This window comes from Lampetra fluviatilis, chromosome 47, assembly GCF_964198595.1.
Source record: "Lampetra fluviatilis chromosome 47, kcLamFluv1.1, whole genome shotgun sequence".
Taxonomy (NCBI): Eukaryota; Metazoa; Chordata; class Hyperoartia; order Petromyzontiformes; family Petromyzontidae; genus Lampetra; species Lampetra fluviatilis.
In genome coordinates this window covers 2,755,870-2,765,956 of record NC_136321.1, presented here as the reverse complement: position 1 = coordinate 2,765,956, position 10,087 = coordinate 2,755,870, and positions in this window count along the sequence as shown.

The following is a 10,087-nucleotide window of genomic DNA, read 5'->3' as shown; positions in this document are numbered from 1 at the left end:
TGTGTTGATGGAGTTGTGTGTGTGTGTTGATGGTGTTGTGTGTGTGTGTTGATGGTGTTGTGTGTGTGTGTTGATGGTGTTGTGTGTGTGTTGATGGTGTTGTGTGTGTTGATGGCGTTACAGACGGCGGCAGGAGCGCAATTGAAAGTGCACGATACAGTGGCCGTTGTTGTTCGATGGCTGAGTTCAAAAGCCGCTCCTGCTGCGAGGATGAGCGGAGTTGGCGTGATGATGGTTTATGCTCCTTGGCGAGGTATCGTGGTTCATTTGTGGCAAGCGCTCGGTGTGTATATTGAGAGCGACCTTAGAATGCGGCGTTGATGAAGCAGTGATACAATGGCAGGGTGTGTGCTTCACGTGGCAACCTCATACGTTGGCAGCGTCGGGTGGAGGAGGGTGCACGGCACTCGTTTCACTTACACGGCGATCGGACCCAAAAGTATTAATATAATTAATTAATGACATTTAAACGAATTGACAAAAAAAGCACACACGCGCACACAAAAGAAGGGAACGGACGCGCGGAATTTCCCGGCGCCGGGGAAAATTCGCGATTTCAGTAAAAACCATCGAGGCGAAGATCCCCGACTCGCACAGCACGTGGGCAACTTCGCCTTCTGCGTCACAGCCCAGCCACACGTGGGGGGGGGGGGGGCAGAGGAGTGGTGGGAGCTGTTGTCTGTGAGGCAAGGGGCCATCCATTGAGTCGGTACGCAAACATCTGTCAAAACTTGACCCCTCCTCCCACCCTCCCTGTACGCACGCGGACTTTTTACACCCCCCCCCCTTCGATGCACCCCCCCCTCCCCCCAGAATCCTATAAAACGGCCGATATTTAATCCACGCAGAAACGATCAAGGATGAAAAATATTGTACGTGTTTAAGCAAACAGATTGTCCACTGCCGGACTATCGAACTCATCTGAAGGCCAATGTAGACAAATTATTATCGGGGCTTCACCCCCCTACCCCCCCCCCCCGTTTCCTCTGCGTACATTGTCAGTAGACCCCCCATACGCAAGCGCACGCATTTAGGTTAACCCCCCCTCCCCCCTCCATGCGTACGTACTGAATGGATGCCCCCCAATGATGATCGCACTTGGCGAACAGTAGCGCAGCGGTTAGCACGGCGGCCAACACCTGTGACGATTATCTGAACTGGTCCTTAGCCTCTGCTAGATCGACTCTTGTGCCCGTGCGTGGGTGGGGGTGTGTGCTAGCAGCTTTTGTTCGGCCGGATCTAGGGGGCTAAACGGGCGCGGCACGGGCTAGAGAAGAGATTGAGTGATGTGGTACAGGAGGACGTGGAGCTGAGTGGGCTTGCCGATGACTGGTGCCAGCGGTGTCAAGATCGGCCTCAGTGGAGGAGGCTCGTGAAGGACGCTACTGGGCAGTTGGAGGCAGTCGCCCTCCAACAACAACGGAGGGCGGAGGAACGACGCTCACAACAACGAGCGGAGCGCCGGGTGGCTAAAGCACAGCAAGTTGGCACAGTAGGGGGCACAGGTGGTGCATCAACCACTCATCTCAGTCAGTCGACCTGTGGCATCTGGGACTGCCCCGTGACCTCCTGCCAGCGGGCGTTCGACACTTCACGTGGCCTCAGGTGCACATAGCCTGGCACAAGCGTCGTGGTGACGTCACCGCCACTTAGTGGTGAATGGCGGTTGTTGTTGTTGTGCTGGCGTATGTGTAGTGGTCGACTCGGCATCAAATGAGGACCTGTTGCGGTTTGTTAATATCGCCACTAGGGAGACAAAGGCGGTCGAGCGTGGTGCTGGCCACCCACCTCCTCGTGTGCCGAGCCGGACTTCTACTCCCTAATAGCACTCGCTAACAACACTTGCCCCAACGGTATGTTAAGGCTATACGGGGGATCTGTTTCTTTGTTTGTCTTTGATCGCACTGAGCTCATAATCCAGACAGCGGTCGCCGAGATTCGAGTCGCGTTCCCGGCGCGGTCGTTCCCTGCCAGGCCTGCGTCACGTTTCGCGGTGGGGTAGAATGTGGGAACGGTGTGGGTACGGTGTGTGCGTAGCAAGGCCGTAATTATAATATATATTGGGGGGGACACATCCCCCCCCATATCCAAATATGCTCAAAATGCCCCCCAAATATATTGCTATAAAAATAATAAATTGCAATGTTATGGAAATAAAAACAACAATTTGTGAAACACTGGCCACATTATCTGGGCTTGTCTTCATATAAATCAATGTATAGATGTCTGTTTATATGATTATGGTTGTACTTTATTAATCCCTAATCTCTGCCATTACATACAATGAAACAAGAAATGGTAAAAAGTTAAAACAGAGCAATGTACTACAACACACTATTCGACATTGTAAAACAAATAAAAAAATTCCATCCCGTGTGTTAGTGAATTTTTTCATATTTTAGGCAGGAAATGGCAGAAAATGAGTTTTCAAATTTAGATATTTTTCTGGGTTGGGACCCCCAGACACCCTGGAGGATTTGTCGGGACCCATACAACCTTCACAGACACCCGTCTGGCTCACACATCTAGCGGTGGAATCGCCATGGCCGCCGGCGATGATGACGACGGTGATGGTCAGACAGACAGACAGAGGAGAATGACATCACAATTGAATCGCGCTCACGAAATCACGGAATTTAAATCAGCCGCTGTTGGCTCCGCGCTAATCCGGGATGAGCTCCTGCAACTCTAAGAGGAACCCAATTTCACTCGACTCCGTTGGGGGGTGGAGGGGGCTGGGAGGGATCGGACTGAAGGGGGGGGGGTAGAGCAGCCAGGCTCCGAAGGACGAGGCTGTGTTGAGTGATGGGGGTGGGGGAGTGGAGAGACACGAGCGGTGTCGGGGTATGGGAGATGTAGGGGGGTGGGAGCTGATGGAGGATGGTGGGGGTGTGGAGTGATCGGTGATGGGGGTGGAAGGCATTGGCAGGCACTTCCCTCTCAGCTCGACAATGATCACTGCACTCCACCAATGACTCGTGGGTGGTCCGATCTTGGCGACGCGACTGTGCCTGGAGTAGAACGTGGACGGAAGCAGGTCTGCAGCTACTGCAGCTGCAGATCGGAGCGCTCTCCCAGACTCACGACAATTCTAGACTAAACTAAACCTTTTTTTCTATTTTACCAGGTTAGGCCCATTGCGCTACGTAGCTCGTTTTCAGAAGCGACCTGGCCACAAATGATAGCTCAACGAAGTGGCTTATCGCATGGAAATGTATAGCAGTCACATACTCTAAACGCACGTTGCTTGTAAATGTGGAGGGAAAACCGGAGGACCCGGTGAAAAATCCACGCGACCACTGAGAGAGAGACACGCAAACTCCAAATATACAGCAGGCGTCAGGGTCGGGTTCGAACCCACGGCCTCCTGCATACCGGGCGAGGTAGTTAACATCTCCTAGCCACCGTGATGATGATGAGAGAGAGAGAGACATGCAGACTCCAAATATACAGCAGGCGTCAGGGTCGGGATCGAACCCACGACCCCCTGTATACCAGGGGAGGTAGTTAACATCTCCTAGCCACCATGATGATGATGAGAGAGAGACACGCAAACTCCAAATATACAGCAGCAGGCGTCAGGGTCGGGATCGAACCCACGACCTCCTGCATACCAGGCGAGGTAGTTAACATCTCATAGCCACCGTGATGATGATGAGAGAGACACACAACTCCAAATATACAGCAGGCGTCATGGTTGGGATCGAACCCACGACCTCCTGCATACCGGGCGAGGTAGTTAACATCTCCTAGCCACCACCGCCAGTCCAAGCTCTCATTCATATCCAGAATGAAACTCGCCCTGCATCTGCTGCAGCCGTGGTGTGTCCTCCACGATGAATATTAACGACTTCCGTGTGTGGCAGGGTGCGATGTTCAGTCCGCATGGGGAACGCTGTCGAGGCATCGGTTAGGGCCCTGCACCTGCGATCCTGACGACTCACCTAGGTCGACTCAGCCTCAAGTGAGTACCTGCTGCGACGTGGCAACGTCGTCACTGGGGAGACAAAGGCGGTCGGGTGTGGGTCTGGCCCACCCACCCCCTCGTGAGCCGTGCCGCCCTTCATAAGTGCTGCTCGCTAACGGCACTTGCCCCAACAGTCTGTCACGGCGAGACGGGGGACCTTTGTCTTGTGCGTGAATGTATGCGGGTGGGTGTGAGTGTGCACGTGTCGTCTTGTCTTTGCTCTGCACGTGTCAGCTGACAGCCTGGACAAGCCTGCGAAGGAGACGACTCATCTCGAGGGATTCAAAGGTGATGTTCTAATTAATTCCGAATCCGGCCACAATGTGTGTGCTCGTGAGCTCCAATCAGCGCGGACGACCTGCTCCGACACACGGCTCAGAAACGTGGCGATTAAACAAACACAGAAAATAAATATCCAATCCGAACGCCACTTAATAACCACTAACCATAACCTCGAACCCTACGCATATAGACAAAGACCCCCGTATAGTCAGAGCAGACTGTTGGGGCAAGTGCTGTTAGCGAGTAGCACCAATGATGGCCGTAACGGAACGCGAGAAGGCGATTGGCTAAACACCACGCCCGGCTACCTTTGTCTCTCCAGTGGCGATGTTTAAACACCTCACCAGGTGCTCAGTTACCCTGAGACGACCTAGGGGAGGCCCGGCTCGTTGGATTCGTAGAGCATTGCGCTAACCGCTGCACCACCGTTCCTCACTAAACGCCAGCTATCCCCAACGTTATTCCGACCAACCGACTTAGAAATCCATCCACACGCTGCCACATCCACAACGGTCACCTTAATCAGAAGCACGGACATTTAACGAAGATAAAGGAGCCAGCATGGACAGATGTGTGCAACGCGCGAGCAGAGAAAGAGACGCACGCGTGAGATTAGAGCGAGGGGAACGCACGGGACCAGAGAGCACACGCAGCGTTAACGACCCCGAGATTCAATTGCAGTCATACCTCGGTATACGACCGCTTTGGAATACGTCGAATTTGGTACACGTCGTGTTTTGACGAAATAAAAAAATGTCTTGGGATACGACGTCTTGCTTGGGATACAACGCGCTTGCTAGAACTTGTTATGGGTCGGGATGAGTCACCGCGTACCCGCGTAGACCCCGTTCACTCCTCCTCCCCTTCCTCACCACCATCCTCATAGGCTATCAACTCCTCTCAGCAAGGTAAAGTGACGTTACATTTTATTTTTTATTTCAAATCATTTCAATTTATTTATGCATTTATTTTAATTTTTGTATGCATTTTAGTAATAAGTAGTGTCTAAATTATTTTATACAACCCCATTAATGCATAATATGCCATATAAAATATCATTTCTTATACTCTGGAACGGATTATTTCCTTTCCCTTTATTTCTTTTGGGAAAAATTCGTTTGGTATGCGTCATTTTCGGTATTAGTCCTACCTTCTGGGACGAATTAACGATGTATACCGAGGTACCACTGTAACTACTAACTAACGAACACATTGTTTTTATTTTACGGCCCACTGAGCTACGTAGCGCTTTTTCAGAAGCGACCTGACCACAAACGATAGCTCGACGAAGTGGCTCATCACGTGGACATTTATAGCAGCCAACTACTCTGAACACGTGATGTTGATTCTAAATGTGGAGGTGAAAAAACCCGCAGGTCCCGGAGAAACAAATACCACGGGAGAGAGACACGCAAACTCCAAATATACAGCAGGCATCATGGTCGGGTTCGAACCCAAGACCTCCTGCATACCAGGCGAGGTAGTTAACATCTCGTAGCCACCGTGATGCCGAAAAACCGTAAAGGAAAGCGAGTGAGTGGGGCTTGGGTTGGAGAGGTAATGACGAACTACGGTCCAGCCTAATCACTGTACGGAGTCCCCGTCCATCAAAGAGATCATCATCACGATCCATGGGCAGACAGCCCGTCCTGGCGTTCTAAAGGGAGAATGTTGAGAAGAAGTAAAAATATGACGCAGCAAGATCGTGAATGTGTAGTGGCGTATATTGAACCACTACGGCGTTTAGCGCCACCTACTGAAAAAAAAGTGTGGAACTGTGCGTTGTTGAGTCTCTCTCTGGCACCAGAGTATGTAGGACATGGAAGGGGTCCCTAGGGGGGCATGGTTCTGGTGAGGGTCAGAGAGAGGGCAAGTGAGCACGTGACAGTCTGGGTGAACCCGAGAGGGCACATGACCAGGTGAGGGCAGCGAGGAGGGCCAAGGGTTGGCGAGAGGGACACGTGACATGTGGCCCAGAACCTTCTGGAAGGATCCAGAAGGGGGCGTGGCAGAGGGCGGAGCCAGGCCACGCTCAGAGGCGTAAAAGGGAGGTCCCTAGAGCCGATCCGGGCTGTTTGCAGTCGATACGACATTGGGAAGTGGGTTAAAATTGAGTTACAAGATTTGAGGACACGACAACAGACAAGAGTGAGTTAACTAAAAGCGTGTAAAAAGTGACAAAGAAGATGGAGCTGTGAAAATCATCTCGCGTGCTGGTTTAGCTGAGATTGTTACTTTTGCGGGATCACGGAGAGGTGGCGGCGACTGTGGAGTGAGGCCTCCATCCAGCAGTGGATTTGGCCACGGTTGACGATGTGGAATGGCGTTCTCGCGCGTCGTCCGTGACGTTGGGAGTCCGAATCGCATCCGCGCATCCTGCACTCGGTTCGCTGTGGTGTGCCACCCAGGGCCGGATTAAGGCGTGGGGGCTTTAGGGGCTGAAGCCCAGGGGCCTCCGACAGCTGGAGGGCCTCCAGAGATTAAGTGAAAAGTTCTTTCATTCGTGAATTCTGAATAGTATTCGTTGTTGTTAGCCGTGTAAAAATGATCTGACGTTTTCGTGACTGCAGGGATCCATACTCTTTCGTTCTTTCGGTAAAGTCACGTGGGTATAAAATAATATAATATAAATTTAATTAAATCACAAAGACACAAGCGTCCGTCTTCAGGTGGGAACAACCACAGCAATAAATAACTGCCTACTTCAGCAGTTATTTCTCGCTGCGGTGATTTAATTTAATTTATATTATTTTATTTTATACCTAAATGACCTTACAGAAAGAGCCAAGGCGTTTGTAAAAATTAATTGTATTTTTCGTTAACTTTGTTTTCCTTTTGAAAATATTACTGGGAGGGGGGGGCTCACAGTACCTGTAGCCTCGGGGCCTACAACAATCCGAATCCGGCCCTGGTGCCACCCCCATCCCCCACTTATCCTCCCCCTTATTAGGACGGCAGGGATGAGCAGTGGTGACACACTCCTTCGTGACAGCAAGAAGCGCAGCGCCTCGACTCGCGTGGGTCTGTGTGGAGTCTGTACCCTCTCCCCCTGTTCGGCATGGGTCCCCTCCAGGGTCTCCGGTTCCCCATAGCCTCACTCAGCCAAACATCTCAATGTAGTAGGACCCTATGGGAACCTCATTTGACAGTAAAAATATGATAATTGGTTTTTTACCCTTCTATCTGGCAACAAAACTGACACCTTTTTACAAGGAGTCATGTTTGCATAGACCGCAATACCTGCAGTCATAATACAAACAAAAGAACATAACTCTGATAATGTGCACTGTCCTTGAAGTTGCGCCTTTTGGCATCATCTGGTCCAACCCATGTGAGACTAGGCTCTAAGGAAAGCTGTCTCGGGTGTGGACCAATCAACTTCAAGGACAGTGCACATTATCAGAGTTATGTTCTTTTGTTTGTATTATGACTGCAGGTATTGCGGTCTATGCAAACATGACTCCTTGTAAAAAGGTGTCAGTCTTGTTGCCAGATAGAAGGGTAAAAAACCAATCATAGTAGGACCCTACTGAAAAATGAGTCTCGTGTTGACCGTGAGCGAGAATCGAACTCTCCCCCGCTTCGTCGACAAAGATCCCCATCGTAGCCTTCACAGACTTTTGGGGGCAAGTGCTATTAGCGAGTAGCACTTATGATGATAATAGGGGTTTTCCCCTTTTTCATGGCCAAAAAACAGGTGTTAAGATGTTAAAACACCAAACTGAAACCTTTCACAAGGAATCATGTCTGCATTAACCACAATGCTTGTTGTCAGAATGCAAATTGAAAAAAATACTCTAATAATATTTGCATGTCCTTGAAACTGACTGGTCCACACCAGAGACAGCTTTCTTTTGAGCCTCGTCTCAAACGGCGTTAAACCAGAGGACGTCAAAAGGCGCCTATGATGGCTGACACGGTACACGAGGAGGTCAGTGGCCAGCAGCACCACGTCCGACCGCCTTTGTCTCCCAGTGGCGATGTTTACACACCGCACTCATCTGATGACAATCGAGTACTCTGCATGAGTTAAATCCTGGGGTACAAACCACGTGGCAAAAATGTACCCCCCCCTCCACCCTCCCCCCACTCGGGGTCAGAATTCTACGGGGATCGAGACCCTATGCTGACCCGCTTATAGAGGGACGTCTGTGAAAAAAAGCTTAAATAAAAATTCTGATTACGATGCCACACGGGCTGGCCGATTCCTTCATAGATTCGCGGCTCTCAGATACACTATCGACTCAACCGGCCCGCGGTGACGTAACGCGCTAATGGGATTCTTAATGAGTGTGGGGGGAGGGGGGTATAGGATCGAGATGCAGGGAAAGGTCAGTGGATAATTAGAGCGGTTCTCACCGCGCCGAACGGGGGAGCGGGGAGGGCGGGGGAGCGGGGAAAGACATCTGAGTGTCATTCCCACACACACAACAACAACAACCGCCATTCGCCACGAAGTGATGACGTCACCACGGCGCTTGTGCCAGGCTACGTGCACTTTAAGGCCACGTGAAATGTCGAAGGCTCGCTGGCAGGAGGTCACGGGAAAGAGCCAGGTTCGTTTGGTTGTCTTCCTGAGACGGCTGGTAGATGCACCGCCTCGAACCCCTGCTGTGCCAATTTATAGTATTTTAGCCGACCAGTTGTCCGCTCGTTGTTGTGAGCGTCGCTCCTCTGTCTTCCGCTGTTATTGGAGGGCGATTGCCTCCAACTGCCCAGCAGCAGCGTCCTTCACGAGCCTCCTCCACAGAGGCCGATCTTGACACCGCTGGTACCAGTCATCGGCAAGTCCACTCAGCTCCACATCCTCCTGTATCACATCAGCCCCATATATTTTCCAACCCGTGTCACTCACTCACCCATCCACCCACTCACTCACGCACTAAACCATCATCAGCTCCATCTCTTCTCTAGCCCGTGCCGCCTCCGTTTAGCCCCCTCTATCCGGCCAAACAGAAGCTGCTTGGGCACGGGGTGGCTGGATCATGCGGGCTGCATGACCCCGCCAACGCAGCCTTGCCGGCCGGAGGACTTTCACACACGCAAAGACAAAGATCCCCGGTATAGCCTCAACAGACTGTTGGGACAAGTGCTGTTAGCGAGCAGCACCGATGAAGGCCGGCACGGCACACGAGGGGGTGGGTGGCCAGCACCACGCCAGGCCGCCTTTGTCTCCTTTGTGGCGACGTTTACACACCGCACACAAGGTACTCATTTCAGGCCGAGTCGAACTTGGGGAGGCCCAGGACCGGTTCAGAAATTCCTCATGCACGTTGGTGGGATAACCACTGCGCCACCGCTCCCCAGTGTCCTCACACGCGTCGCCCTGTCCGTAACGTTCAGCCTGAATGGCGACCCCACTCCCTCCCTCCCTCACAGCGGAGGACATCGCCCATTCTGTGGTGCGAGGTGGCGAGGTGACGGGCAGAGCGCCCTTGCCTGTTGGCGGGCAGCGCGGGGCAGCAGCGGCCTCTAGTGGCCGCGACGCGACACGGCGCTCAATCAGTCGCCGCGTTCCCACAGCCGTGATCAAACAAAGGGGCCGTCCATAAATGACGTCACGCGATTTCGGACGATTTTTGACCCCCCCCCACCCCTCGTCACACGGCGTCACAAAAGTCAGACCCCCCCCCCTCAAATATGACTTCACAAAGCTCTGCCCCCTCCCCCCCATAAAAAAAGAAAACATGCTTCAAATCGCTTTAAACTATTGTCATTGTAGTGCGTATTTAATGTGGCGCTGCACTCTGATGTTGTAGGAGAAAACATTTATTAAAAAGTCTATTTTATTAAGTAGAACGTGCTGTCTATATTTATTTAAAGTTGCGCATTTTGATG